Here is a 10,265-nt window from a genome sequence, read left to right as displayed (position 1 = left end):
CGAGGGATGACGTGTCCAGAGTGACTCAGCGAAATTTCTCGGTTTTGGGGATTTTTCTCGTTTTTCGCGCCAAAACTTCTAAAATCCATAACTTTCCCATACGCGCTCCGTTTTTGACATTCTTTATATGCACGCGTAGGTAAAATTACGCTCTAAAACTTCCGTTTAGACTTCGTCGGATAATTTTGACTTTAATTTTTATATTATTATTTTTAACAGACCGGGACAGGAAATCCGTTAAAAATTCATAACTTCTTCATCCGACTTCCGTTTTCGTCAGACTTTTTACCGTTGTGCTACTATTTACGAGACCTTCGATTCTCGTTTAGGTTGTGTCGGCTAAAAATCACTCGATCTAAAATTCGAGTTTTTATCTGTCTACTGCTAAGCTGAAACTTCGAAAAATCATAACTTCCTCATACGAAGTCAGATTTGGGCGTTCTTTTTATCGAACTTCTCGGTTTAACGAATACTACGAGTTTCGTTTAGATCACTAAGGCTAAAAAGTAGTTTATCAAAAACTCACTTTTTACGACATTCGGCACCGTGCCGGTTTGTCGCGAAACTTCGACAGGTCATAACTTCTTCGTTATAACTCGGATTTCGGCATTCTTTATATATCCGTAATCCTTGTCACGACCACTACAACTTTCTTAATAAATATCGGCTTTATCTAATATTTATTTTTGACGCTCATTTTTAATCTTAATTAATTAAATTCTAATAATTAAGCATCAAACACATAAAACACATAATTTTTCACATAATTCCTTTTCATTTTTCCAAAATGAGTCACAAAGGTTAACCTAGACTATCATATCAATATTAATGTCTAGCCTAGAAACACGGGCATTACAATTTTAATAAGTATGATTCAGAGACAAGACCAGTGATTGGTTGGATTAGCATAAAACGCGCAGATAAGGACGTAAGTCGCGGTGCCGGACCACAATCATCGTCGGGACGATTCGCCTCTGTTTATCGCTATTAAAACAAGTAAGTTTTCTTATAGAGTTTTAAAGCAAAATTAATTAAATATGAGTAAATTTTCAGGCATACTATCCAAAAAATATATTCCTGGTAAAAATATCGACAATGAACAAGATTATGATTATCAAATAAATTCTATTGAAGAAACCGTTAATGGCATAGAACAAAGTTTGAATGATTGGACAATACCTAAAAATAATGTTAATACAATATATAGAATATGAACTTTTGACTATTTTCAAGGTTATTATATTAAAATGACAGAACAAACTTTGTCTATTGGTCAAAACCAACAAAATTTACATTTGTTATCATCACGGTCTATTCTAGAGTATAGAATGAAATATAAATTTTTACATGTCGGTTTAGTCCAAATTGCTATGAAACCTCTATTTAGACTTGGAATAGATGCCCCTGTCCTCCTTATTTTAAGAGACAAGAGACATAAAGATTTTCAAATTTCTATTTTAGCTATGGCTGAAACAAATATTGCTAACGGACCTATTTATTTCAATTGTTATCCAAATTTTTCTGTAGGGTTATTTGATAAAAATATTTTAGATACTTTAGTGTTAACTGTAGAAACAAAAAATTTAGAATTTAAAGATGATACAAAGCCTTTAGCAATAATTTATCGTGTTTGTTACAAAACTATGACAACTACACTTGAACCGAAAACACGTTTATCAAGTCCTAAAAATGAAACAATTATTTTTGAAGCAAATACTAACCATACCAAAGTCCACAAACCAAAAAGGTTAAAATGGTCTGATATAACTCAATCATGTAATTGGAATTTACAAAATGTTATCGATCCAAAACCACTAGACTCTTCAAAACAAATCTCAAATATTATAGAATATAATGATGGTTCAGTAGATATAAATTTTTCTTCCTTAAATATTTCATCATCCAGATTATCGACTTCTTTTATCCCAGAAACAAGCTCTTCAAAATCTTCGTTATCAAAGTCAAGATCTTTAAAACTAAAAAGTATTGACTATACTAATTCTATTCCCAAACCATTATATCAAGATGATCAAAATAGTGAAAATAGTCTTCCTAGTCCTACTAAATCAGATTTTATTGATGAACTTCAAAATTTTAAACAACAAATATGAGTTCTAAAGTACAAATTAATTGTTCAAAAAATAATAAGTTTTGGGCTAATATGTTAAAAAGACATTGGAAGATAAATTCTAATATATGCAAAACCATTCAACATTTAGAAGAAACTAGAACTCATGAAGATTATAATTTATACAAAATACTTCCATATACTAATAAATATAATAAACAAATAGAAAAAATTTCTAGGCTAACGATAGGAATAAAAAAAAATACGAAAAATCACGAAGTCATATTTTAGAGTCAATAAAAAATATTTCTTCAATCCTAACAAAAACAATCTGTTAAAATGAATTTCTCGAATTTAGAATATCAAGTTGACTTTGATTACTTAAAAAATATTGAGTATTATAAAAATTACAATAATAAAAAAAGAGTTTGGCACGAAGAAAATTTTTCATACTACTTAAGATTTCTCCATTTAGGCATTTGAGAATATTATGTTTTATCAAATAAAATTCATTCTCCTTTTTTTCAATGGTTTGAGTTAATTTATGCCCTTAAACATAAAATAAATTACTCATTTAAAAATGATTTTATCACTCCCATTTTAGAGAAAAAATATAAAGATATTATTTCTAATAAATAAATTATTGCTAATTTTCCACCAAAAGGAGAAATTATTATTAACGATATGTTTATTGCGACTCCTTTAGTTCAAGCCCCAAATCAATTAACTACTGAAAAGGGTCTTCAAAAAATTATTTACCAAAATAATTATGCAAACGAAACCTTATCTAGTATTACCGAGCATTTAGTTAAAATTGAAGAAAAAATTTTCAAAGACAAGAATGATAATAAGCAAGATATGGCAAGGACTAGTAATATAAGTTTTGTTCCTTGTCAAATCGATGGTAATTTTAATCTAGGAAATACAGATTTAATTAACGAACTAGAAAAAAGACTTTCAAAACTTCATATCTCAAACACTAACAATATTAATACTCTTACAAATGATGAATCTGAAAATAGTGATATTAATAGTGAAACAAATTTTGAAACTCTTGCTCAACAATTTATTAATTCAAATGATGATATTAGTCAACTCACTAATGACTTTTCAAATCTTAATAAAATTCATCAATCAAAGCGAAGCACTTTCGGAAAGAATCCAAAACCAACCATAAGAAATTATTGGAATAGGCCCTCTATTCCAGATATTCAACTATAAGAACGAACTTTTCAATTTGATCGTTCTCAATATGATGGTAATTCTGTTTATGAATGGAATGTTGATGGCCATTCTGAACATCAAATTATGAATATTGTACAAGAAATGACTATGGCTGCTAATGCTTATAAAGCTCATAATAATACTCAACTTCAAATTGTTAATATTATTACTTCTGGTTTTACTGGCAGTCTTAAAGGATGGTGGGATTTCTATATTTCACAAGAAGAAAAAGATTATATTTTATCTGCTAAGAAAACTATTATAAAACAAGAAAACAATCAACAAATACAAACGTTTGAAGATGATATGGTTAACACTTTAATTTTTGCTATTATCAAAAACTTTGTAGGAGATCCTACTACTTTTCAAGAAAAAACTTCAGAAATTTTAATGAATTTACATTGCAGAAAACTTACTGGTTTTAGATGGTATAAAGATAATTATCTTGTTAAAGTTTTTTCGAGACCTGATTGTAAAGAGTCTTATTGGAAAGAACGTTTTATTGCTGGCCTTCCAAAACTCTTTGCAGAAAAAGTTAGACAAAAATTAAGAGAAAATTTTAATAATACTATCCCTTATCAAAATTTAACTTATGGAGATCTAATAAACTGCATTAATAAAGAGGGATTAGCAGTTTGTGTTGATCTTAGGTTTAAGGAAAAGCTCAAAAAAGATAGAATTAACAGTAAAAATGAATTGGGAAATTTTTGTCAACAATATGGTTATCAGCCCTTGAATGGTCCGTCTACTTCAAAATCTAAAGTATATAAGAAAAGATCTTCAAAATATTTCAGGAAAAGGAATTATAATCTTCTAGAAAATTATAAAAAAGGCCAAGATTATGCGTCAAAATCTAAAAAACCTTATAAACCAAATTATAAAAAATCTAAAAGAAAATCAAAAGATATTATTATTTGTCATAAATGTGGGCGTAATGGTGATACAGCTAATAATTGTTATGCTAAGACAAAAATAAATGAGTTAAATGTTTCTGATGATTTAAAAGAACAAATAAGAAAAATTATTTTAAATACTGATTTAGATTCCGATGAAAGTATTTCTGATTTTCAAACAAATGATTTAAATATTCTCGAAAATACTACTTCAAGTTCAGAAGATTCTGATGTTTGCGAATGTATTGGTAAATGTCATTGTAAAAATTTAATCAATGTAATTACTAGTAGTTCTATTAATGTTCTTTCATAAGATGATAAAGATCTTTTAAACTCTCTTGATTCTGTAAAAGATAAAAATATCCAAGAATTATTAATAAAGCAGATGTTTAATAAAACTAATAACATAACTCCTGCTAATAATGAAAATTTTAATTTAAAAAATATATATGGAAGATTTACTGAAGCAAAGCCAATTTCTATGCAAGAACTTCAAGAAGAATTAAAAATAGTAAAACAAGAGATAAAAGAAATAAAAAATAAAATTTTAATTTTAGAAAAAGAAAAATCTTCTATTTTTAAAAACAAAAATATAGAAATTAATAAAGAAGAAGAAAATAAAATTGAAAATGTAACTATTGGTAAAATTATAAATAATCAAGTTTCTCAAAAATGGAACACTCAAATTACTTTAGTCAAGGATAATTTTAAAATCAACCTAACTGCTTTAATTGATAGTGGTGCTGATATGAATTGTATTCAAGAAGGAATTTTTCCTACATAATTCTATGAAAAAACTGCATCTAGACTTACTGGTGCCGGAGGTACAAAATTAATTGTAAATTATAAAGTTTCCGATGTTCATATTTGTAATAACCAAGATTACTGTTATAAAACTCACCTAATTTTAGTAAAAGATCTATCTTCTCCTTTAATTCTAGGAACACCTTTCATTACAAAACTATATCATTTTATGGTTCATGATGATGGTATAAGAACCAATGTTTTTGGAAAAGAAATTATATTTAAATTTTGTGAACCTCCTATATATTCAACGATTAATGTCCTTAATTATAAAACACAACAAGCCAAATATCTTATTAACGAAATAAATAGTGTTTGAATAACTAATCAATTAAATGATAATAATATTCAAAATAAAATAATAGGTTTAAAATTAAAATTTGAAAAAAATATCTGTTCTAATATTCCTAATGCCTTTTGGAATAGAAAACAACATATTGTAAAATTACCGTATATAAAATTTTTTGATGAAAAAGATATTCCTTCAAAATCTAGAACAATTCACATGAATAGTGAACTAGAAAGTCATTGTAAAAATGAAATTCAAGATTTAATAAATAAAAAACTCATAAGACCTTCTAAATCACCATGGTCTTGTTCAGCATTCTATGTTATGAATGCCGCAGAATTAGAAAGAGGATCACCAAGATTAGTTATCAATTATAAACCTTTAAACAAAGTTTTAGAATTGATTCGTTATCCTATTCTTAATAAACGAAATTTGCTAAAAAAACTTTATGATTCAAATATATTTTCAAAGTTTGATATGAAATCAGGATTTTGGCAAATACAACTTCATGAGGAAGATAAATACAAAACTGGTTTTAATGTTCCCTTCGGGCATTTTGAATGGAATGTAATGCCTTTTGGATTAAAAAATGCCCCTTCTGAATTCCAAAATATTATGAATGATATCATAACTCCTATAAGTAGTTTTGCTATTGCTTATATTGACGATGTCCTAATTTTTTCAAAATCAATTGATCAACATTTCAAACATTTAAATCAATTTCATGATTTAATTTATCAAAATGGTTTAGCTGTCTCTGCAGCAAAAATGCATTTATTTAAAGATGAAATTCGTTTTTTAGGACATGATATTGTCAAAAACACTATTAGACCTATTACAAGAAGCTTGCAGTTTTCTACTAAATTTCCTGATGAAATTAAAGATAAAAGACAACTTCAAAGATTTTTAGGATGTTTTAATTATATCCATGATTTTTTCAAAGATTTAGGGATTATATGTAAACCACTTTATAATAGATTAAAAGATAATTCTGAACCATGGACTCAAAAACATACATATATAATTAAATATATAAAACAAAAGGTTCCTACTTTGCCATGTTTAAATTTACCTCATCCCAATGCCAATATCATAGTTGAAACCGATGCTAGTGATATTGGATTCGGAGGAATTCTGAAACAAAAATTTGTTAACTCAAAAGAGGAACAATTGGTTCGATATTACTTTGGTGCATGGAATGATACACAAAAAAATTATTCAACTGTCAAAAAGGAAATTTTAAGCATTGTTTTATGTATTAAAAAATTTGAAGATGATTTATTTATGAAAAGTTTTTTATTAAGAATAGATTGTCAATCTGCAAAAACTATTTTAGAAAAAGATGTGAAAAATATTATTTCCAAGCAAATTTTTGCTCGATGGCAAGCCCTCTTAGGTAACTTTGATTTCGAAATAGAATTTATTAAAGGAGAAAATAATTCGCTTCCTGACTTTCTTTCTCGAGAATTTTTGCAGGGAAAATGAGTTTGTCGTCCTCTTCCAAACATGATGACAAGAAGCCCGTATCTCAAAAGCTTGTTCCATTTCAAAATCAAAATCGTTTTTCTCCTTTAACTCCTACTTCTAAGAATTCACAACTTTATTCTAATATCCTTCACTCAAAACTTGTTACTCCAAAAGTTACTTCAACAAACACGATAAGCCATTTTGTAAAACCTATCACTCCTCAAACTCAAAATTCTGTGACTCCTAGCCCTTCTACAAAAACTCCTTATGTTCTTAATCTAAATTTCTTAAGAGTTCAAATTCTTGAAGATTTTCAAATCCATAAGTTACATCAAGGTTTTCATATTCTCACAAATAATCTCTTTGGTCAAGGGAAAACCTTTTATGTTGATTCATATAAAACTCGAGAATATTATCAAGCTATTTTGCAAGAATCTGGTTCGGTCAATTTTGTTCATCGTTCTAATTCAAAAGAGGGAAACATTGATTTTAGCAAAGCTCATATCATCAAAATCATTTCTCCAGAAAGTTGGGTTCCAAACCTTCATTCTGAAAAACCTCTTATAAGTTATCCTGCTTATCCCAAATTTTCTTACTATGATTATCAAGATGTCTGGACTAAGGCGTTCTTTATTCGGAATTATTCACACTCATGGTTTATCTTCTTTGATTTGAACTTCAATTGTGAATACCCAAGATGGTTTATCAATTGGTACAAATATATGGGAATTCTTCCAAATTGTTTACCAAAAGAAATTTACGATGTATATCTCAAATTTAAGGAATTGTTTATTCAACAAATTCCAGAATTTGAATATATGCTACAATTCACTATGATATTCAAAGTTCCATGGATAATGTCTTGGACTTTTCATTATCAAGAAGCAAAGGATTCCTCTCCTCCCTGGCTTAATCGACAATTTCGCTCAAAATGGTGGGATAAAATGAAGATTTCTCAAGCCAGTGAACAAGCAGTAATTAAACATTATCAAGAAATATATATTCAAAAACCAGAGGTTGAAGCCACTTTTATCAAAAGTCTTCCTCAAAATGATGTGGATCTAATTGCAAGAATTAAAGATGATGTTACCTCTTCTCCTGAAGAACTTCAAAGCTTACTTCAAGAAATTCGCCAAACTCCATCAGTTTCTGACGATTCTCCAAAATCTATAAAGAATGGTTTATTTCAAGACGCTCAAGACCCCTTTTTTTTTGAATAAATGGTGACAAAGAAGAGCGTAAGCAGTTTGAAGGAAGGAGATATGAAGGGGAAGAAGGTGTTTGTTAGGGCTGATCTTAATGTGCCCTTGGATGACAGTTTTAAGATCACCGATGACACACGTATCCGCGCCGCCGTCCCTACTATCAAATATTTGATGTCTAATGGCGCCAGAATCATCCTCTCTTCTCACCTGGTACGTCCTAAGGGTGTTACACCAAAATACAGCCTGAAGCCACTTGTGCCTAGACTCTCTGAGCTCCTTGAAGTCGAGGTCAAGATGGCAAGTGATTGCATAGGTCCAAAAGTTGAGAAACTGGTGGCTGAGCTCCCAGAGAGGGGTGTTTTGCTTCTTGAAAATGTCAGATTCTATAAAGAGGAAGAAAAGAACGATCCTGAATTCGCAAAGAAGCTTGCATCACTAGCAGACTTGTATGTTAATGATGCATTTCGCACTGCACATAGAGCACATGCATCTACCGAAGGTGTTACAAAGTACTTGAAGCCTTCTGTTGCTGGATTCCTCATGCAAAAGGAGCTTGACTACCTAGTTGGAGCTGTATCCAATCCCAAGAAGCCATTTGCTGCCATTGTTGGAGGATCGAAGGTATCAAGTAAAATCGGTGTGATCGAGTCATTGTTAAAGAAGGTTAATGTTCTTATTCTTGGTGGAGGTATGATCTTCACTTTCTATAAAGCTCAAGGCCTCAAAGTTGGATCTTCACTTGTGGAAGAAGATAAACTCGACCTTGCAAAATCACTTCTTGAAAATGCCAAGGCTAAAGGGGTGTCTCTGTTACTCCCTACTGATGTTGTAATTGCTGACAAGTTTGCTGAAGATGCCAACAACAAGATTGTTCCAGCCAATAGTATTCCTGATGGCTGGATGGGATTAGACATTGGTCCAGATTCCATTAAGTCATTCAGTGAAACTTTGGATACTACTCAAACTGTTATCTGGAATGGACCTATGGGTGTGTTTGAGTTTGAGAAGTTTGCTGGAGGAATAGAGGCTATTGCAAAGAAAACAATCAACAAATACAAACGTTTGAAGATGATATGGTTAACACTTTAATTTTTGCTATTATCAAAAACTTTGTAGGAGATCCTACTACTTTTCAAGAAAAAACATCAGAAATTTTAATGAATTTACATTGCAGAAAACTTACTGGTTTTAGATGGTATAAAGATAATTATTTTGTTAAAGTTTTTTCGAGACCTGATTGTAAAGAGTCTTATTGGAAAGAACGTTTTATTGCTGGCCTTCCAAAACTCTTTGCAGAAAGAGTTAGACAAAAATTAAGAGAAAATTTTAATAATACCATCCCTTATCAAAATTTAACTTATGGAGATCTAATAAACTACATTAATAAAGAGGGATTAGCAGTTTGTGCTGATCTTAGGTTTAAGGAACAACTCAAAAAAGATAGAATTAACAGTAAAAATGAATTGGGAAATTTTTGTCAACAATATGGTTATCAGCCCTTGAATGGTCCGTCTACTTCAAAATCTAAAGTATATAAGAAAGGATCTTCAAAATATTTCAGGAAAAGGAATTATAATCTTCCAGAAAATTATAAAAAATGCTAGTGATCTTGTTGGAGTCAAAAAGCGAAGCATTGCTGTTGAACGAACGAAAGTTTTTTTTTTGATGATTTGGATCTCGATTCAATGAGTCAATGTAAATGATTCAGACGAGATTCAGAGGCTTCGTATGCCTTCGATTTCGTTAAAATGGTGTTGGAAAAATTTCGTTAAAATGGTGTTGAGGATTTCGTACGAAGGGAAGGAGAAAATTTTTCGTTAAAATGGTGCTCAAAAGTTTCGTTCAAATGGTGCTCTGTGAAATTTTCGTTACCATATTCACGAAGTGGGAAAGGAAATTGGGGAAGAAGAAAGCAAAGTTTCGTAAATGGCCCTTAAAGTTTCGTTAATTTGGCACTTTTTCGTAAGTTCAACAAAATTTCGTATCGTTTTGAAGAAAGGAGTAAGAGTTTCGTAAGCAGTCCCTATACTTTCGAATGTTTGGCAGTTTTTGTCCAACTTCGTCAATTGGGGTATTTTTCGAATGTTTGGAGGACAAAAGGCAGAACTTTCGAAATCAGTCATTGAAGTTTCGAAAGGTTGACAGTTTTTGCCCAATTTCGAAAATGGACTGATTTTGCTGAGAAAGTGAAGAATATTCATTTCAGGCCCCTGCAGTTTATGCAAATTGACGCTTTCTACCCAGCTTCAGAAAAGGGGGAGAGTTTGTCATTTTTGGCTGTTTTGGGCGCACCGGGTCATTGCAGAATTTAGAAA

The 10,265-nt window shown here is 30.2% G+C and overlaps 1 pseudogene; it reads left to right on the top strand.

Moving 5' to 3' along the window:
- Positions 1-7,965: 7,965 nt before the first annotated feature.
- On the top strand, positions 7,966-9,039 carry LOC145130488 (phosphoglycerate kinase, cytosolic pseudogene; annotated as a pseudogene).
- Positions 9,040-10,265: the final 1,226 nt, after the last annotated feature.

Source organism: Lactuca virosa, chromosome 8 (assembly GCF_052849685.1).
Source record: "Lactuca virosa cultivar CGN04683 chromosome 8, Lactuca_virosa_CGN04683_v6, whole genome shotgun sequence".
In the NCBI taxonomy this organism is placed as follows: Eukaryota; Viridiplantae; Streptophyta; class Magnoliopsida; order Asterales; family Asteraceae; genus Lactuca; species Lactuca virosa.
This window is presented reverse-complemented; position numbering and strand designations above follow the sequence as displayed.